Raw genomic sequence first — 20169 nt, forward strand, 5'->3', positions numbered from 1 at the left:
ATAAGGCCCAGCCAAACAGATTATAATGCCCTGCCAACTTTAAACACTGCACATGTCTCTCAGCAAGAGGATAATCACCAATCATCTTTACATGCCATACAGTCTCTCTCTGATAGGTGATTGACAATTGGGGAATGATTGTCTCTTAGACAAGGGGCTCTAAGAGTATTCACAAGATGGAATGGAAGATACATGCTAGGAAGGATATAATGTTTAATAGATTGTATATGTTATAGAACATAGTAATGCATTGCTTGGGTTTCATAATTTAACCGGAACGAAGCAGGTTAGAAGACACCAATTGAGAAAGCCGAACGGAATCGGTGAAACACGTTTTGGACTATTTGAATGTATGTATCAGATTTATTTTATATGCTTATGCAATAAATACTCTTAAAAGCTGAATTATATACATTTGAAGTTTCATCAATCCTGCTGAAAGAAGGGAGAGAGCTGTCCCTGAACTAGCTCATATACTATTATACTGGGAGCCAGGTTACAGGCTCTTAACCAGGTGAGGAGCAACCCTTACTTATATACTATTACTATACTGTGTCCATAAGGATTTCAACACCAGGGCGAGTTCTTCCTGTTCTCCCTCCCCTGTTTTTGTTTCTCTTTCTGAGGAGTATACTCTATCTGGATGCTGAGAGGTGTGTGTCACCTGAATGACACAAAGTGAAAGTAATTAGAGCCAATCCGAATAGGCTCTAAACCATGTGAGTGCTTCTTAATAACAAGGTGTATAATTATTTTGAAAAATTGGAATACATTATGTACTTTTAAATTTCTTCTAGCTACCAGGAGACTATCCACACCCCTAAAGCAATTTGGGGAGTAAGTAAATATTTTATAGCGCTACACACCTTCACTACTACACACGGGTTGTGGAAATAGTGTACTTTGTATTCATCCTCACTGTGCCTCTGCTTAGCTTTCCTTTACATCTTCTCAATTCCGTATATCATGTAAATTCAACAGGTACATACAATTCATTAAATGACAAGGCTGGGATTTCCATTATATTGCTTCATATTATTGCAACATATCACTGCTATTTCCTGTTGTAAAAAAATCTGCATGATTACAATGTTTTACACATTATTGTTTATCACAATAAAAGTTGCAAAGCACAATGGAGGTGACACTCACAGTTAAGCCAGGGAGGCAGAAAACACAGTGCACTAGCATCAGGACGCCACTCCCAACATGTGAAGAAAGCAAAAGGATCCAACACAAACAAACTCCAAAAAATAGCAATTTAATTAGGAATCCACCAGCAATGTTGGTGGTGGACTCTTAATAAAATTGCTGTTTTGGGAGTTTGTGTGTGCCGGATCCTTTTTGCTTTCTTTACACACATTTCTCAGTAATATAAATGCTCTTTTCATTGTGTATCTTTATTATCCACATTAAATGGGGATTTACACCATTGAAAAATCACCAATTAGCAATTTATATCACAATCCAGTTCAGTCCCAGCAGAGCCAGGCCAAAAATTGCAAATGGGGATGAAAACAAAAGATACAATTACTATGCATTCCGGTATTTTTTTGACATATTCTTCAAACCAAAACACTAGTATGCTCTTAAAGGGAGTGCTCCTAATCTCAGCTTGTTACCTGTATAAAATACACATGTTCACATAAGCAATCAATCAGATTCCAAACTCTCCACCATGGTCAAGACCAAAGAGCTGTCCAAGGATGTCAGTGACAAGGTTGTAGACTTACACAAGGCTGGAATGGGCTATGAGACCACCGCCAAGCAGCTTGGTGAGCAGGTGACAACAGTTGGTGCTATTATTTGCAAATGGAAGAAACACAATATAACTGTCAGTCTCCCTCGGTCTGTTGCTCCATGCAAGATTTCACCTAGTGGAGTTTCAATGATCACGAGAACAGTGAGGAATCAGACCATAACTACACGGGAGGATCTTGTTAATGATCTGAAGGCAGCTGGGACCATAGTCACCAAGAAAACAATTGGTAACACACTACGCCGTCAAGGACTGAAATCCTGCAGCGCCTGCAAGGTCACCCTGCTCAAATAAGCACATTTACAGGCCCATCTGAAGTTTGCCAATGAACATCTGAATGATTCAGAGGAGAACTGGGTGAAAGTTTTGTGGTCAGATGAGGCCAAAATCGAGCTCTTTGGCATCAACTCAACTCGCCGTGTTTGGAGGAGGAGGAATGCTGCATATGACCCCAAGAACACCATCCCCACCCTCAAACATGGAGGTGGAAACATTATGCTTTTGGGGGTGATGGACGGGGCCATATACTTTCAAATCTTGGGTGAGAACCTCCTTCCCTCAGCCAGGGCATTGAAAATGGGTTGTGGATGGGTATTCCAGCATGACAATGACCCAAAACACAGAGCCAAGGCAACAAAGGAGTGGCTCATGAAGAAGAACATTAAGGTCCTGGAGTGGCCTAGTCAGTCTCCAGACCTTAATCCCATAGAAAATCTGTGGAGGGAACTGACGGTTCGAGGTGCCAAACGTCAGCCTTGAAACCTTAATGACGTGGAGAGGATCTGCAAAGAGGAGTGGGACAAAATCTCTCCTGAGATGTGTGCAAACCTGGTGGCCAACTACAAGAAATGTTTGACCTCTGTGATTGCTAACAAGGGATTTGCCACCAAGTACGTAGTCGAAGGGGTCAAATACGTATTTCACTCATTGACATGTAAATCAATTTATAACTTTTTTGACATGCATTTTCTAGGGGGGTTTCTGTTGTTGTTGTTATTCTGTCTCTCACTGTTAAAATACACCTACAATTAAAATCATAGACTGATCATTTCTTTGTCAGTAGGCAAACATTCAAAATCAGCAGGGGATCAAATACTTTTTTCCCTCACTGTATATTTCGACGGAATACTTGTTAAAGATAAATGATTACAGTGTTAGGTATTTTGCGCTCCACCTTTTGTTTGGGTGTTTATTAGTTTGGGTAGTTTTCTATCCTGTAATTAGCAATAGTACTGTAATAGACTAAATAAAATACACCCTTCAAAATATGCTATGCCAGCAGTATGTTGAAATGCATATGTGATGAATAAACGACATGGTGACACAAAGTGTAGTGAATTAAAATTAAATGCAGTGTGCTAGCCAGTTTCTTTTATACTTAATTCAGATTTTATTTTGCTCTCTAATCTGAAATTTCCTCTATCCAACTAGCAAAAAAATTAAGAATACAAATATGGCATCTCTAGGTGGTGTGCATCATCCTTTGCCGAAATAACGCTATAGCATACCATAATTCCAAGCATTTTCTTTTAAGAATGGGATATTTTAAGGGGTTCCAGCTGCTGATACAGTAGTGGTTATACAGGCTCATAAGACATGTACTTCATCTTACAGTGTAATTCACTAGAGTGAGAATTCAAAGTGAATTACAATATAGCCAAACTGGAAAAATTCTCTAAATCGGCTATTATTTCAGTTCAAGTACTTTGGCCTAAAAATTTTAATTTACTTTGAAATCTCACTTTACTGAATAACCTGGTCAGTATTTTTTTTTTATCAGTACTGCGATAGAGAGCTAGTTAACTATATAAACCATCAGTGGGTTCAATAACATTGATTTAAAGGAACACTGCAAGCAATATAACCACTACAATGTGCTGTAGCCAGGGCCGGCCTTAGGGGTGTGCGAGCTGTGTGGGAGCAGGGGGCGCCGTGCAGCTGACACAGCTATATATATTTGGACGGGGCGGAGCTTACTGTGCGGCGGGGCGGGGCTTACCGCACGGCGCGACGGAGCTAAAAGTGCCGGGGAACTCCTACAGGGGAAGCAGGAAGGAGTCCCTGCTTCCCAATCATCCAGTCTCCAGGAGCTGTACTGAACAGAGGTAACTATGTGTGATTGTCTGACTGTGTGTGTGTGGCTGTCTGTGTGACTGTCTGCCTCTGTGTGTGTGTGACTGTCTGCCTGTGTCTGTGTGTATGACTGTCTGCCTGTGTGTGTGTGACTGTCTGCCTGTTTGTGAGACTGTAAGCCTGTGTGTGTGACTGCCTGCCTGTGTGTGTGTGACTGCCTGTGACTGTCTGCCTGTTTGTGTGTGGCTGTCTGCCTCTGTTTGTGCGTGTGGCTGTCTGCCTGTGTGTTTGTGTGTGACTGCCTGCCTGTGTGTGTGTGTGTGTGTGTGTTTGTTTGTGTGTGTGTGTTTGTGTGGCTGTCTGCCTCTATATGTGTGTGTGGCTGTCTGCCTGTGTGTTTGTGTGTGGCTGTCTGTGTGTGACTGCCTGCCTGTGTGTTTGTGTGTGTGTGTGGCTGTCTGCATGTAAGTATGTGTGGCTGTCTTCCTGTAATTGCGTGTGAGTGTGTTTATCTGCCTGTATCTGTGTATGTGTGTTACTGCCTGTATCTGTGTGTTTCTGCGACTATCTGCCTGCGACTGTGTGCATGTAGTGTATTTGACAAGTGTATATGTATAACTGTGCATCTGACTGTGGAACTGTGTGCACATAACTCTGCAAAAATATACACCTGCATTCACACATAGGCTGAAATGCATGTTTTTATCTGACTTAAATTCCCATCACACACAGCCAATAAGCTCAGCACAAATATCACATACAACTAATACACGTATATCACATACAGTTAATACACCCATTACAAATATCACACACATGGGGCGGGGGGAGAGTGGGAAAGGGCGCTGTGAAGATTTTTCGCACAGGGCGCCTAAAGGCCTAATGCCGGCTCTGGCTGTAGCATTGTGCCAGGAGTTACCTGGTCATCCCAGTGTAAGAAGTCAAGCTATTTACAGTGAGTTAGCATCAGTATAATCTGTACAACCCTTGGTAGTTGCAGGTTCAACTCCCAGCAGGGTTGACTCAGCCCTTCATCCTTCTAATGGTAGGTAAAATAAGTATTATTAAATTTGGTAATAAGTAACATACTCTAATGTATGTCCTCGACAGAGCTTTGAGCTAACCCTAACGGCACAACTCACTTACAGAATTTTAGCTGATCACTCTCAGCTAATGAGCTTAGCTCAATACAGACAGAATCTATCTCTAGTGGAGACTGGCGTCCGGTTGACTCAAAGTAAATTGTCAAGCCAGTTAGTTAAATTATTTAGGATTGCTAATTCAGACAAAAGATTTGTGTCTCTTTTGAAAGTTTCTATACTGGCATATTTTCCCTCTTCTTTTCAGTCAATATGGTTACATTCTTTATATACATTGTATCATATCACTATATGAAACTGAAACTTGGAAGCTAATTTTGTTATGAGTAGTCTTCTGCTTGTTTGTATCATCATGTGTTACCAGTATAAACTCTGTGCATGAGCTGAACTGAAGAACATTATTATCCAGAAGAAATAACTATCCTATGAGTATTTACATGCCAATAACATGGCCTTTAATAACATGGTATAAACTGAGCCAAATTAAAGTTAATTAGGGGTGTACTAGTTAATGAAGAACAGAAAAATTCTTCATTCAGACATTTTAAACAACAATTTTTCCTCAGTATATATTAAGGAGGATCCTATGGCAAGAGATATGCAAATAATTGCTACCAAAAAAAAATCAGAAAAATTGTGATTGGCTGACTCAAGACAAGGTGCTGCAGAAACTAACAAAAGTTAATGTAAACAAAGCTCCAGGGCTTGAAAGTTTTCACCCACGAGTACTTAATTTGCCTGCAAATTGTAGACATGTGAGCTTAACTTCTGTGGCTAGGAACGTATTGGAAGGGTTATTCAGGAATAATATTCAGGAATTAATTGGGAAGAACATTGGTATTTTTTTGAAAATTGAATGAAACATCGGTCATGTCTAAATAACCTAATTGCATTCTATGAAGAAGTAGCTAGAAGTATAGATCAGAGTGTTTCAGTAAATGTGATTGTGACAAATGCTCCTTCCCACGTACGTTTGCCACGGAGTCTGGGAGGAGTGTAAAAGCCGGCCTCCAACTATGGTCCAGGTAGGGGCGTACCTAGAGCATATGGCACCCGGGGCGGGTCCTAGTTTTGGCACCCCCCCCCCTCCCCCTGCACTTTAAAATGTACAAAACACCCACATTTTTTTTAATGTATGTAGCATTGAGCAGTGCTTGCATGTTTCAATGTAAGCATGCTTTTGTATGGAGTAAGTGTGAGTGAATGAATGGGTGTGTTTGTATGTAGTGTTGGCATTTTAATGCAGGCATGCTTTTGTGTGTAGTGTTGGCGAGATGCAGTGGTGTGGTTATATATAATGGTGATGTTTTAATACAGAGGTGTGTTTGTATGTAGTGTTTGCACTGGAATGCAGGAATGTGTTTTCTTAATTTTAATCTTTAGGTTGTTTAGTAGATAACTCACTTATTTGTTATCCTTATGTGGGATTGACATATTTAAGGACACCAAATTAGGGAGCTATCTACTAAACATATACACAACCACAGATATACAAACGCATTTCCAAATTAGGGAGCTATCTACTAAACATATACACAACCACAGATATACAAACGCATTTAGTTATTAAGAGGTCCAACCAACCTCCCTACCTTACTCTGGGAGTGACAAGCGGTTGCTGCTGGGCTGGGATCTCTGTGCTCTTCCTTCACAGCTCACTTGCACGACCAGTAGTGATGCCGATGCCAGGATGACGTCATACCCCGGCTGCCGGCTTACTGCAGGGCGTACACAAACTCCTATATGGTCCATAAAAATGTTTAATCTCACTGCCTTCCAGTATATATCTGTCCTATCTGTCTGGGTGAATGTGACAACGTGGATGTATATGTAAGTGGGTGAGTATTACTATCAGGAGAAAGGTATATGGCAGGGTGGGACAGTGTGGTGGATACTATGACAGTGTGTGCCATTGCACACAGTGGATTGAAGGAGGTGACTGCAGGTGAGGTGGTGAGTATATGGTGTTTTATGTCCCGGGTGGGAACAATGGGATTGGGTGTTATATGGAAGAGAGGATATTATGTCAAGGCAGGGCCAGAGTGTATGGCAGGGTGTGTATTATGATACGGTGGAGGTATATAGCAGGGAGGGGATTATGGCAGTGTGGGTATTATATGACATGTTAAAGGGGTGGGAATTATGACCAGGTAGTGGGTTTATAGCAGGGAGGATATTATGACAAGGCAGGGGTGTATATGGCGTGGGTGTACATGGCAGAGAGGGCAGGGGTGTTGAAATTTAAACAAAAAAAACTACTTGTCCAGGGACTAAAGTGTTTGCCCAATCTACTTGTCTGCCGTGACAATCTACTTGTCCTGATACAAATCTTTATTGATAGTAATTTTAGGAGACAGACCTGGTGTAGGGGTGATAGGGATGTAGTATGGGTAAGACACATAGTGTGGGGGTGGGATGTAGTGTGTGTAGGGCATTGTAAGGCACATAGTGTGCTGTGGGATAGGGTTGGCAGAGTGAGGAGGGGACAGGTGGCAGAGCGTAGGAGGGAGGGGCTGACAGAGCGTGGGAGGGAGTGACAGGTAGCAGAGTGAGGGAAAGAGGGGTTGACTGGTGACTGAGGGAGGGGGTGACAGGGTGACTGAGGGAGGGGGTGACTGGTGACAGAGTGACTGAGGGGGGGTGACTGAGGGAGGGGGTGACTGGTGACAGGGGGGGTGACTGGTGACAGAGTGACGGGGTGACAGGGTGACTGAGGGAGGGGGTGACTGGTGACAGGGTGACTGGGGAGGGGGTGACTGGTGACAGAGTGACTGAGGTGGGTGACAGGGTGACTGAGGGGGTGACAGGGTGACTGAGTGGCTGAGGGGGGATGACAGGGTGACTGAGGGAGGGGGTGACAGGGTGACTGGTGACAGAGTGACTGAGGGGGGGTGACAGGGTGACTGAGGGGGGTGACAGGGTGACTGAGGGGGGGTGACAGGGTGACTGGGGGGTGACTGGTGACTGGGTGACTGAGGGTGGTGACAGGGTGACTGGGGGGGTGACTGGTGACAGGGTGACTGAGGGGGGTGACAGGGTGAGGGTGGGGGTGACAGGGTGACTGAGGGGGGTGACAGAGTGACTGAGGGAGGGGGTGACAGGGTGACTGAGGGGGGTGACTGGTGACAGGGTGACTGAGGGGGGGTGACTGGGGGGGTGACTGGTGACTGGGTGACTGAGGGGGGTGACAGGGTGACTGAGGGGGGTGACAGGGTGACTGGGGGGGTGACTGGTGACAGGGTGACTGAGGGGGGTGACAGGGTGACTGAGGGAGGGGGTGACAGGGTGACTGAGGGGGGTGACTGGTGACAGGGTGACTGAGGGGGGTGACTGGTGACAGGGTGACTGAGGGGGGGTGACAGGGTGACTGAGGGAGGGGGTGAGAGGGTGACAGGGTGATTGAGGGGGGTGACAGGGTGAGGGGGGTGACAGGATGACTGAGGGAGGGGTTGACTGGTGATTGAGGGAGGGGGTTGTCAGGGTGACTGAGGGGGTGACTGAGGGGGGGTGACAGGGTGACTGAGGGGGGGTGACAGGGTGACTGGTGACAGGGTGACTGGGGGGGGTGACTGGTGACAGGGTGACGGAGGGGGGTGACAGGGTGAGGGGGGTGACAGGGTGACTGAGGGGGGTGACAGAGTGACTGAGGGAGGGGGTGACAGGGTGACTGAGGGGGGGTGACAGGGTGACTGAGGGAGGGGATGAGAGGGTGACTGAGGGAGGGGTTGAGAGGGTGACTGAGGGGGGATGACAGGGTGACTGAGGGAGGGGGTGAGAGGGTGACTGAGGGAGGGGGTGAGAGGGTGACTGAGGGGGGGTGACAGGGTGACTGAGGGAGGGGGTGAGAGGGTGACTGAGGGAGGGGATGAGAGGGTGACTGAGGGAGGGGTTGAGAGGGTGACTGAGGGGGGGTGACAGGGTGACTGAGGGAGGGGGTGAGAGGGTGACTGAGGGAGGGGGTGAGAGGGTGACAGGGTGATTGAGGGGTGACAGGGTGACTGAGGGAGGTGGGTGACAGGGTGAGAGGGTGAGGGGGTGACAGGGTGACTGAGGGGGGTGTCAGGGTGACTGAGTGGGGGGGTGAGAGGGTGACTGAGGGAGGGGGTGACAGGGTGATTGAGGGGGGTGACTGAGGGAGGGGCTGACAGGGTGAGAGGGTGAGGGGGGGGTGACAGGGTGACTGAGGGGGGGTGACAGGGTGACTGAGTGGGGGGGTGACAGGGTGACTGAGGGAGGGGGTGAGGGTGAATTTACAATAATATTTTCTTACCATGATTCAATGGCTGTCTCTCTCCATCCCAGGCAGTGCAGGAGGTGCAGGCAGAGTGGCCGCAGGGGAGAAACCTTGCAGAATACACGCTCTGCGCCCCCTGCTGGCACACTCCATAACAGCATCCCTGGTGCTCAGTGATGACTCAGAACACAGGCTGGGAATCCCCTCCCTGTGCTCTGACTCACTCACTGAGCACCGGAGCCGCGAGGGAGAGGACGACCAGCAGGAGGGACAGAGTGTGGCACCCCCCTACTGGGTGGCACCCGGGGCGGACCGCCCCCCCCCCGCCCCCCCTTAGTACGCCACTGGGTCCAGGTGTGGGACACCGTTTCGGAGTTACCCTGCTCAGCCGCCATTATTAGCTTTCCCTGGGTGTCCCTGGTTCGGCACTTTCCCTTCATGCGAATAGAACCAAACGCTGGCTCTCTAGCGGCCGTTCGCATGAACCAAACCCACGAATAGTCCCAGCGGTACTTAGCCATGATGGCTATGGAACAGTTTTCTGCATGAGGTGACGGTGCGGTTCCCGGACAACTTGCTTCGCAATTTTGAACCACTTTGAAATCCGTCAGGAGAGCGCTTTTTGGAGGGAACGTACCTGAGACTAAGGGGAACAATCGCTACCTAAGAACCAGGCAGAGCACCCCATATTGCGGCCACAGGAGGTCCCGAAAGCTGACCGTCAAAAGCACCAAACACCCTGGAACTCTTTTGGGCGTATAGGACCACGTGTTTGGACGGTCAAAACTTTAACACTGTGGGGTTTCCCCTACACTGCAAGGATCTGAGTGCTATTTAGAGAACTTGGGCACTCAGATCAGGGCTATTTAACAGCTATGTGTCGTCTGTTTACTGGGAAGGGAAAGGGCTATAATCACTGCTCAGCTCTTATTCCTGCTTGTGGAGGATTCGGCGGGGAAAGTCCTTGTAAGGACTAGACTTCACAGGACTGTGTGTCGTCCAGTCCCTGGGAGAGAATAGAGCTAGTCCCCTATCCTGCTTCAGGACGGGGAGGCCCCAGGAGGACCTCAGTCAAACCATGGCAACTGGGGCAGAAGCGCTGAGGTTTTCCCCTTTTCTAGCTAAGAAGCGGTCCTTGGCAGAGGTACCCAGCCAGGGTACAGAGAGCTCCGCTACAGTGATCTGCATGGATTTTTTCAAGGGGTTTGATATAGTTCCTCACTAAGAAATTGGTCTAGATGAAAATTCTCGTTCTTGGGTAGAACATTGTCTTAACCCCTTAAGGACTGAGGATGTACTAGAAAAGTCCAACAAAAAACGGTCGTTAACAAACACAAACATACCTAGTATGTCCTCGCAGTCCTTCTTACTTACCCGATCGCCGCCTTTCCCCAGCTGTTAATCGGTGTTCCTCCCGGTCTGGGGGGACTGTCTGACAGCCGAGAAAGTCCCCCCTCGACAAATTAGGCCCCCGCAGGCTATGTGATCGCTCTGAAAGAGTGGTCACATAGCCGCAATAGGTGTCCGTAATGCTGCTTGCAGGGGGACTGCCTGAACTGACAGGCAGTCTCCCTGCATCTGTAAAATAAAAAATAAAAACTTATATAGAAAATAATATAATAAACTACTTTAAAGAAAATATCTCAGAAAACACTGATCCATCTATTTTGTGGTGTGCCTTTAAGGCTGTCATAAGAGGCCACTTTATCAAATTACAAAGTCAACTTGATAAAAACATTACTCAATCTCCATCCCCTGAAATCTATGAGAAAATATTAGTACTAAAAGAAAATATAAAGCAAAAATAAATAGAAAGAATGGTCAAAAATATGGATAGATTAAAACTTAAATATTATTCTAAAGGCAATCGAGCTGATAAAATGCTATCTCAAAAACTTAGAAAACAAAAAGGACAGAACAAAGTGGAAAAATTAATATATAATGGAAAAACAGCAACAACTCCTAGAGAAATAGGAAAATATTTTAACAAATTTTACAGTAACCTATATAATATATCTCAAATCACCACAGATGATGATATCAAAAAATACTTAGAAACTATAAATAAAGTTTCAACTAACAGCTAGTGACAATGAACTTTTAAATAAATCTATAACTACAGATGAGATCATGAAAGCCATAAATAGTTTAGAAAGATCAAAAACACCAGGCCCTGATGGATTTAATAACGTATTCTATAAAACATTTAAAGATCTACTATGTCCATATCTGACTAATGCCTTAAACACAGCGGCAAATAGAGGATTTCTGCCAGCAGAGATGCTGAAGGCTAATATCTTGCCAATTTTAAAAAATGATAAAAATCCTACTGATATTAAAAATTATCGTCCAATATCTCTGATAGATGTAGACACTAAGTTATATGCTTCAGTTTTGGCTGCTAGAATAAAGAAACTTCTTCCATTAATTATCCACAAAGATCAAATAGGATATGTTCCAGGTAGAAACTCTTATACAAGTATGAGGAGAATTGTAAACATCTTAGATGATGCAAACAGAAATGAGATTCCAGTTCTGACTCTGTCGATTGATGCCGAAAAAGCATTCGACAGAGTCAGCTGGAAATACTTAGAAGCCGTTTTGTCACACTATGGACTAGAAGGTTGGATCAAGAAAGCTATTATGGCCCTATATGCAAATCCAGTTGCACGCACCATTGGACCTAATATTGTTGCCTCATGGTTCCAGCTTAAAAATGGAACTCGGCAAGGATGTCCCCTTTCACCATTTCTTTATTTACTGACTATTGAACCATTGGCTGAAAATATTAGAAATAACAAGAAGATTAATGGTCACAAAGTAATAGATGAAGATCAAAAAATCAGTTTATATGTTGACGATATCTTAATCACTGTTACAAATCCTAAAAGCTCATTGGAACATATTATGCAGGAAATAGACCGATAGAGCTTCATATAAAATTACAAATGAAATGTAAATGAATCCTTGATCTTAGATATCAATCTCAATAAAAAGAGATTAAAAACAGTTATGATTTTATTTGGGTTAAGGGCAGTATGGATTATTTAGGAATTAAAATATCTAGAGAGATAAATAGGATTATGGAAATACGTTTTTTGAAATCATTATTATTGGAGCTTAATAAATGGTTAAAAGATCGTAGAAATTTAGAAATTACTTTTTGGGGATGAATAAATGTGATCAGTTCATATGTAATACCAAAGTGGAACTATATGTTCCAAATGTTACCTCTTCACATCCCGATTCATTGGCTTGAGTTAATACAAAAAAAGTTTCACTCAATATATTTGGAAAGGTAAGAAGCCAAGATTAAAACAATCAATATTAGTACAAAATTTACATAAGGGTGGACTCGCTTATCCATTTATAATGAATAATTTTAAAGCAGCTACTATTTTGCATATTAGAAGAAAACAAAAATGAAGGATGGTATACGATGGAAATGAAGGAAGGAGAAGTCCCTAGTTTAGATTGTTTAATTTGGAACATAGATAAAACGTAAAAAAAAAAAGAATATTTCAATACTATTTTGACTCAATTATTAAAAAAAAACTGGTCTAAAATAAAAAAAGCATTAAATATAGAAAAAAAAGTTCCGAGTTATTTGGAATTAAATATTGTAGAAAACCAAGTGGAAGATTTAAATCTCAATAATTGGAAAAAAAACTAGGGATATCACGACTAGAACACTTATTGATAGAAGGAACAATCAAAACTTTTGCTCAAATAACATGTACATATAACCTTCCATCTAGAGAGGTGTTCAATTTTTTTAAGACTCAAGAGTTACATGTCTACACACCTTATCATACCAAAATCTAATTTGAGCAATTTGATTGACTTATTATTCACTTCAAAAAAAATCAATAAACCACTTTCTATATAAATCCAACAGCTATACCTGTATGGAAAAAAGACTTAAACATTGATATCAACATGAAACAATGGGGTTCTTAAATGATGGATGTTAAGAAGAACATACATTCATTAAACTTGTTAGAAACACACTTCAAAGTCTTAAATAGGTGGTATTTAGTACCGGTGAAATTAAATAAAATATACCCTTTAACTAATCCTATTTGCTGGAGATGTAAAAGTGCTAGAGGTAATTTCAGACATATCTGGTGGGATTGTCATAAATTAAGAAATCTTTGGTCGACAATACAAAAATTTATATCCAAAAATCTAAAACTCGAGTTGAAAATTTCTCCAGAGGTAATTTTGCTACATCTAAATTGGCCACTTACGGCGTATGAATTAAAGGTAATCCTTATACATCTCTTCTTAGCTGTTAAAATAGTAATTGCGAGATGGTGGAAAAAAGATTCAGAAGTCCCCTGGAAGAATGTAAAAAAACAACTCGAGTTTCAGATAAAAATGGAGTTGATGCTGAGCAAACAAAAATCAAGTAAAAAAGTATCTGTCTGGTCGAAATGTCTTGAGTTGATTTATATGGGAAATACTTGTGATTAATTAGAAGTAATTTACATACCTTGAACATTGCAAATATATAAGCTATACTTAAAGCTCCTTCCACTCTACTTATAGAATTTTCATTTTTTTTCCTCTTATTTTGCTGCTATACTGTTTTGTGTTATATTGTAAATTTGTATAATATACGTACTATTAGATATTTAATGTTAAATTCTATTTTAAAAGAGGTTTATATTTTCCTCTTTTCCTGTAAGTAAAATTTGTATGAATTGAATATTGACTAAATAATATACAAATATTACAATTTGTTAAATGTTAAAAATAAAGATTCAAAAAATAATATATATATCTATATATCTTTTTTTTATTTTTTTTTTTTTATTTCAGACAGTACCTGCCGATGATTTTCTGCTGCCGTTCATATAGTTCGGACTATGGTACTAAGTCATCATTAATATTTCACATTATCAAAAACAAAAAACATAAAGACAATACAATACAAACATATAGATGGTGACAAAGGTCCTCATTTTTTTCCCCCTTTTTCCCTTCCCTTTTCTTTTTCTCCTATTTTCTTTATCAAATTAGAATGCGCACAGCTTATTTAGCCATATATCTATATCCATCTTTTTTTTTTTTTTTAGATTTATATTTAAGCCGCTTTCCATTTTTAGCTGAAAGATTAACTGATTTTTTATAGTTTCCCAATTTGGTATACTATTAGTTCTCCATCTTCTAGCTATAGAGATCTTTGCCGCTATTAGCGCATGAGTAAGAAAGTATTGAAAATCCATATTATATTGGCTAAGATTTAAGTGTAGTATAAATAATTCTGGAGACAAGGGTATTTTAGTATCGATTATTTCTTGGATTTTGCCTGTAAACATTTTCCAAAATTCTATTATCAAGGGACAGCTCCACCAGATATGTAACATGTCTCCCGTCGCACTATCACACCGCCAACAAGTAGCTGATATGTTATGATCCATTTTATTCATGCGACTTGGGACCAGGTACAGTCTATTTATAATCTTAAAATGTAACTCAACTAAATTTAAGCATTTAATATGTTTAACCACAGACACCCAAGCTTTTTTCCAATCGCTTTTTTCCAATTTTTTCTTTATTTTCAAATCTTTCTCCCATTTCTCAATGGCCGGAAAAATAAGATCTTCTTCCTCGAGTCTTAGTATCGAATTACACTTTTTTAATAGATTTTTCGTGTCATTCGCTTTCAGCAGATGACATAACTTACATTTAACTTCTGAATGTTCTTTATCTAGTACTTTGCTTAAGTAACTGTTAATCCTTATGAAGTTATATTTTTCTTTTTCTGGAAGAGCGAATTCTGTACTTAATTGTTCAAATGATTTAAGATTTGATCCAATCATTAGGTCTTCTATATTTTGAATACCTGCTTTGGCCCAATTTTTTAAATTTAGATCTTCTATATTGTTTTCCAAAATTAGAATTGGTAAAGTGTTAATGATACGATTGTTAAGACCCATGTTTTTTCTTATTTTGTTCCATGCTTCTCCAATATTTTGTAACACTATACTTTCAGAACATGGTTGGCAGTTATCTTTCTTTTTTTGCGTCAACCAAAAAAGGGTAGACAGATCTTTATTATATGACATTTTTTTTTCTATTGCATACCATCTCTCATGTTTAGACTCTGTATGTTGTGAAATAATGCAATGAGAGAGAGTACTCGCTTGATAGTATTGTTGTATCAGCGCAAGTCCTACTCCTCCATTTGCTTGTTTAATTGCCAAGAATTTTCTTGCCAGCCTAGGTTTCTTTGATTGCCATATAAATTTAGAGAAGGATTGTTGAATAAGTGATAGCCAGCTGTCGGGTACCTTCAAAGGAAGCATTCTGAATAGGTATAACCACTTTGGTAGAACATAGGATTTAACTATATTTATACGGCCCCACCAGGAGAATTCCAGATTTCTCCAATCTTTTAATAGCTTGTTCATTTTTAGAAGTAATGGGAGGAAATTAATCTCAACAATTTTGCTTGGATCTGTACAGATGTTAATTCCCAAATAATTAAATGATTTTTCAATCCAAGTAAAGTCGAACCTCTTTTTTATCTCTTTTTTTTTCTTCCATATTTACATTACTCGCCAAAATAGTTGATTTGTCTGTATTTAATCTGTAGCCAGAAACCTGTGAAAACTTTTCTATAGTTGTCATGAGCTGTGTTATTGATTGTAACGGATTTTCTAAAGTTATGATCACATCATCTGCGTAAAGGTTTATTTTTATGTTTTCTTTCTTATGGTCAAAACCCGAGATGTTTTCTTCTTGTCTAATGGCAGATGCCAAAGGTTCTAATGAGATTATATAGAGTAAGGGGGATAGCGGACACCCCTGTCGTGTTCCATTAGATAATGGGAACCACTCTGAGCTAAAGCCATTCCCCTTTATTCTTGCTGTTGGACCAGTGTATAGGGCAAAAATGTTCTCAAGAAGTCTTCCCTCCAATCCAAATCGCTGAAGTGTTTGTCTCATGAACTCCCAGTTGACCCTGTCGAATGCTTTCTCAGCATCTAAGGACAGGGTCAACATGGGAGTTCCAGTGGTCCAAGCGGAATCCAATATGTCAATCAATCTTCTGATGTTATGGGTTGAAGACCTCTCCGGGACAAACCCGACTTGGTCTCTGTTTATTATTTCTGATATAATTTTTTTTAAACGTTCTGCTATCATAGCAGAGTATATTTTAATGTCGGTATTCAACAATGAGATTGGACGATAATTCTTTATCTTCTCTGCATCCTTTTCTTGTTTAAGGATAGGCACTATATTTGCTTGTAACAGTTCTGCCGGTATGCTATTAGGTGTAACAAAGGAATTGAAAACTTCAATTAGGTCCGTTTTAATATTATTTCTTAACAATTTGTAAAAAAGGTTATCAAATCCATCTGGACCAGAGGATTTATTCTTTTTTAATTTGTTGATACAAAAAATCAGTTCTTCTTCTTGAAAAGTTTTATTAAGCTCCTGCAGTTGTATTTGTGAAATTTTTGGACTCTTTATGTTCTCGAGAAATGCACTAATGTTCGCCGTTTCGGTAGGATCTTTAATATTGTATAGATCTTGATAGTAATTTTTGAAGGCTTCTGCTATTTTTTCAGGTCTCAAGATAGTCTCTCCATTATCAATAATTTTGGTGATGATTCTTTTCGATTTTTCTTTTTTTATTCTGTTCGTCATTAGTTTTTCTGCTCTATTTCCGGTGTAGTACCATTTCTGTTTTAAGTAATGCAACGCATTATTAGCCTTTGTCATAAGGTGTTCATTAATTAATTTTTCAGTGACTATAATTTCATTAGTAATACTCCGAGATGGTTTATTTTTATTTTGTTCAAGTAAATTGTCTAGTTTTATGTACAATTCAGCTAAATTTGCCTTTTTTTATTTAATTTATTCTCTTTTGCTGCTAAGCTTATAAAAAGGCCCCTTATTACTGATTTATAAGCACACCAAGTCATTGCTGGAGAGACATCTTTGTTTCTGTTTTCTTTGAAAAAATAATCTGTTGTATCTTTGATTTGTTTAAGATTGTCTTCATTTTTAAGTAACCAGTCTTTCATTTTCCAGTCAGCTCTTGTTCTTTGATGTTGTTCTTTTATATCTAGGATGACCGGATTATGATCTGACCATGTAGTGGCTATTATAAAAACCTTTTTAATTTGGCTCGCTAAGTTTCTGTCCCCTAAAAAGAGATCAATTCTAGAATATGAGCAGAAAGCTTTTGAGAAACAGGAAAAATCCTTTTCCTTCGTATGAAATATCCTCCAATAATCTAAAAGTTGGGCTTGTTTAATTAATTCTGAAAAATTTTTAGCAGTCATCTTCAAGTTTCCATAGTTACTGGTTTTTGTTTTAGAACTTCGGTCTATCTCAATATCGGGTACGCAGTTAAAATCTCCCATAACCATAACTCGGCCCATTTTCACGCGTTCAGTTTTATTAAGCACTTTTTTAATAAATGCAATTTGTGATTGATTTGGTGCGTATATGTTCACTAACGTATATTTTTGATTATTAATTTCTGCTACTAATATAATGTATCTGCCTTCCAAATCAATTTCTTGGTATATAATTTTTAATGATATACTCCTAGAAAATAAGAAGGCTACTCCTCTTTTCTTTTTTTGACTCATAGAGGCGCTAATTATAGTAGGAAAAAATTTAGATTTAAGATTGTTTTTATCTTGCGTTCTCCAGTGGGTTTCCTGTAGGGCTGCAATCTGGATTTGTTCTTTTTTGAGAAACTCAAGGATTGTATATCTTTTAAATTGTGAGTTTATCCCCTGTGCATTAATCGTCGCTAGCCTCATTTTATTTTATGTATCCTATTTCTTTTCCTTCGAGGACTGATAAGTTCACCATCTGTACTAACAAACATATAAAACACAACATAAAACGTACAATGTCTGCCTTTTACTAGGCAAAAAACTATGTATCTATTCCCTCCCTTGTGTTCCTCCCTACCTAGGCCTCCCATAGCCTTCGGGGGGAAGCCCTGCCAAAAACACAGGGAGAGAAAACAACAATCCAAAAACGACACCGACTCTCTAATCAGTGACGTCGAAAATGTCCCCATACTCTATGCTCGCAGAAAAGAAAAAGTGTCGAGATCTGCGAGCTAGAGTTTCTCCTTGGCCGGACGGGTGTAGTGGATAAAAATAATACCAGAAGGGAAAAAAAAAAAAAATAAATAAATAAATAAATAATTATTCCCATTTCATACTTTTTTTTTTCTTATTTTTTTGCTTCTTGTTTTGCCAAAATAGCTCTTTCGTTAAATTTTAGTGTAAGTTTAAAATTTTAATATATCTTTGTTTCTCAAATATTACATTTATTTGCATTTATTTTATATCAAAATATTTCTATAAAGTTACTTCTGATATTTATTCCCATTTCATTAGTTTATTTTTTTTTTCTTCCTTTCTCCCTTTATTTGATCTAAATAGCCTTTTAATTAAACCCAAAAAATTGTTTTTAGTGTATTTAGTGTATTTTATATTTTAATATACCTTTAAGTCCAAGGTATTACCTTTATTTTGTGTCATAATCTTTCTATCAAATTACCTCTAATATATCGTGTATTTACTTATTATTATTGTGGTTAGTATAAACACTCCTGTTCTTTTATCTATTTTAGTTTTTTCCCCTTTTTTTTTTCTCCCCCTTTTTTCTCCCTCTTTTCCCTTCTCTTTTCTTCCCTTTATCACTTCTTTCTCCCATTTTTCTTAGTTTTCAGGAGAGATTTAGCTTAATAGTGTGTGACCACTCTTTACATTTCTATGGCCTCTAGTGTAGCTTTAATCCTAATTTATTTGTTTTATGTTGTGTTATATATGTGCGAGGAAAAAAAAAAAAAAAAAAAAATACCTTGTGCAATGACTTATTTTAAATTCCCTTCTAGTAGCCATTGTTCTAATTTCTGCGGTTTATCAAAGGTCAGTCTTTGGTTATTATGTGTTAGGTTTATGCGTGTCGGAAATCCCCAGGCATATTTAATTGCATTTTTTCTAAGGACCTCTGTCTGATTGGTAAAAAATTTCCTTTGAAGTCTGGTCTGGTATGAGAGATCTTGAAAAATCTTAATTTGATGGAAGATTGACCCCTTCAGGTCTTTTGTTGTCATTGCCTTCATAATTTGCGTCTTGAAACGGAATGATTGTAGGCAAATAATTGTGTCTCTCGGGGCTTGTTCTGGTACGTTACCAGGTTTATAAATTCTATGACATCTTTCAATGCCGCTTGTACCATTATCTGAATTAACCCCCAGAAACAAAAAAAACTCTACACAATAGTCTTCTAGATTTGCATTTACAACAGTCTCCGGGATCCCCCTAATTCGGAGGTTTTGTCTTCTAGATCTATCTTCTAAATCCGTAATCTTCTTTTTCAGGGTCTCTAGAGTTTCATCCAATTTATTTATATTATCCGTATTGTTTTTTTGTTGTATATTTATTTGGTCCGTCTTCTCTTCTAACAATACCACTCTTCTTCCTATATTTAGAATCTCATTTTTTATTTCTCTAGACTGCAGGTTTATTTCTTCTTTTATTTTCTCAAATTGGATCTCCAGGCATTTGGATAGATAACCGGCAGTGATAGATACATTTTCTTCCCATGAGCTATCTGACAAAGTTTTGTCTATCTCAGTCTCTTTGGGGTCTAATATAGGTATTGATTCTTCTTGTATAGATTTAGAACTACTCCCCTTGTTTAATTGGGGAGAGAAAAAACCTGAAGTCCTCCTTTCTATAGCTGGTTCTTGTTTTTTAGCAGTTCTTTTTAAATTCTGTTTACCTTCTGAGTTTTTTTTTGAGGCCATTTACTCCTCCTCTCTTTCCCTTCTCTTTCACTTTCTCTTTCTATTAGCGTTCTATTTCTTTCTCTGTTTTTTTTTTTTTATATATTTTTTTTTTATATATTTTTTTTTTGTTTTATGTTCCTATATTTTTTTCTCAGTAAGGTTTCCTTTAAATCTTAATAGTTCTTAGTAAATGATTAAAGGAAGATAAGGATATCGATTA

Source organism: Pelobates fuscus, chromosome 9 (genome assembly GCF_036172605.1).
Source record: "Pelobates fuscus isolate aPelFus1 chromosome 9, aPelFus1.pri, whole genome shotgun sequence".
In the NCBI taxonomy this organism is placed as follows: Eukaryota; Metazoa; Chordata; class Amphibia; order Anura; family Pelobatidae; genus Pelobates; species Pelobates fuscus.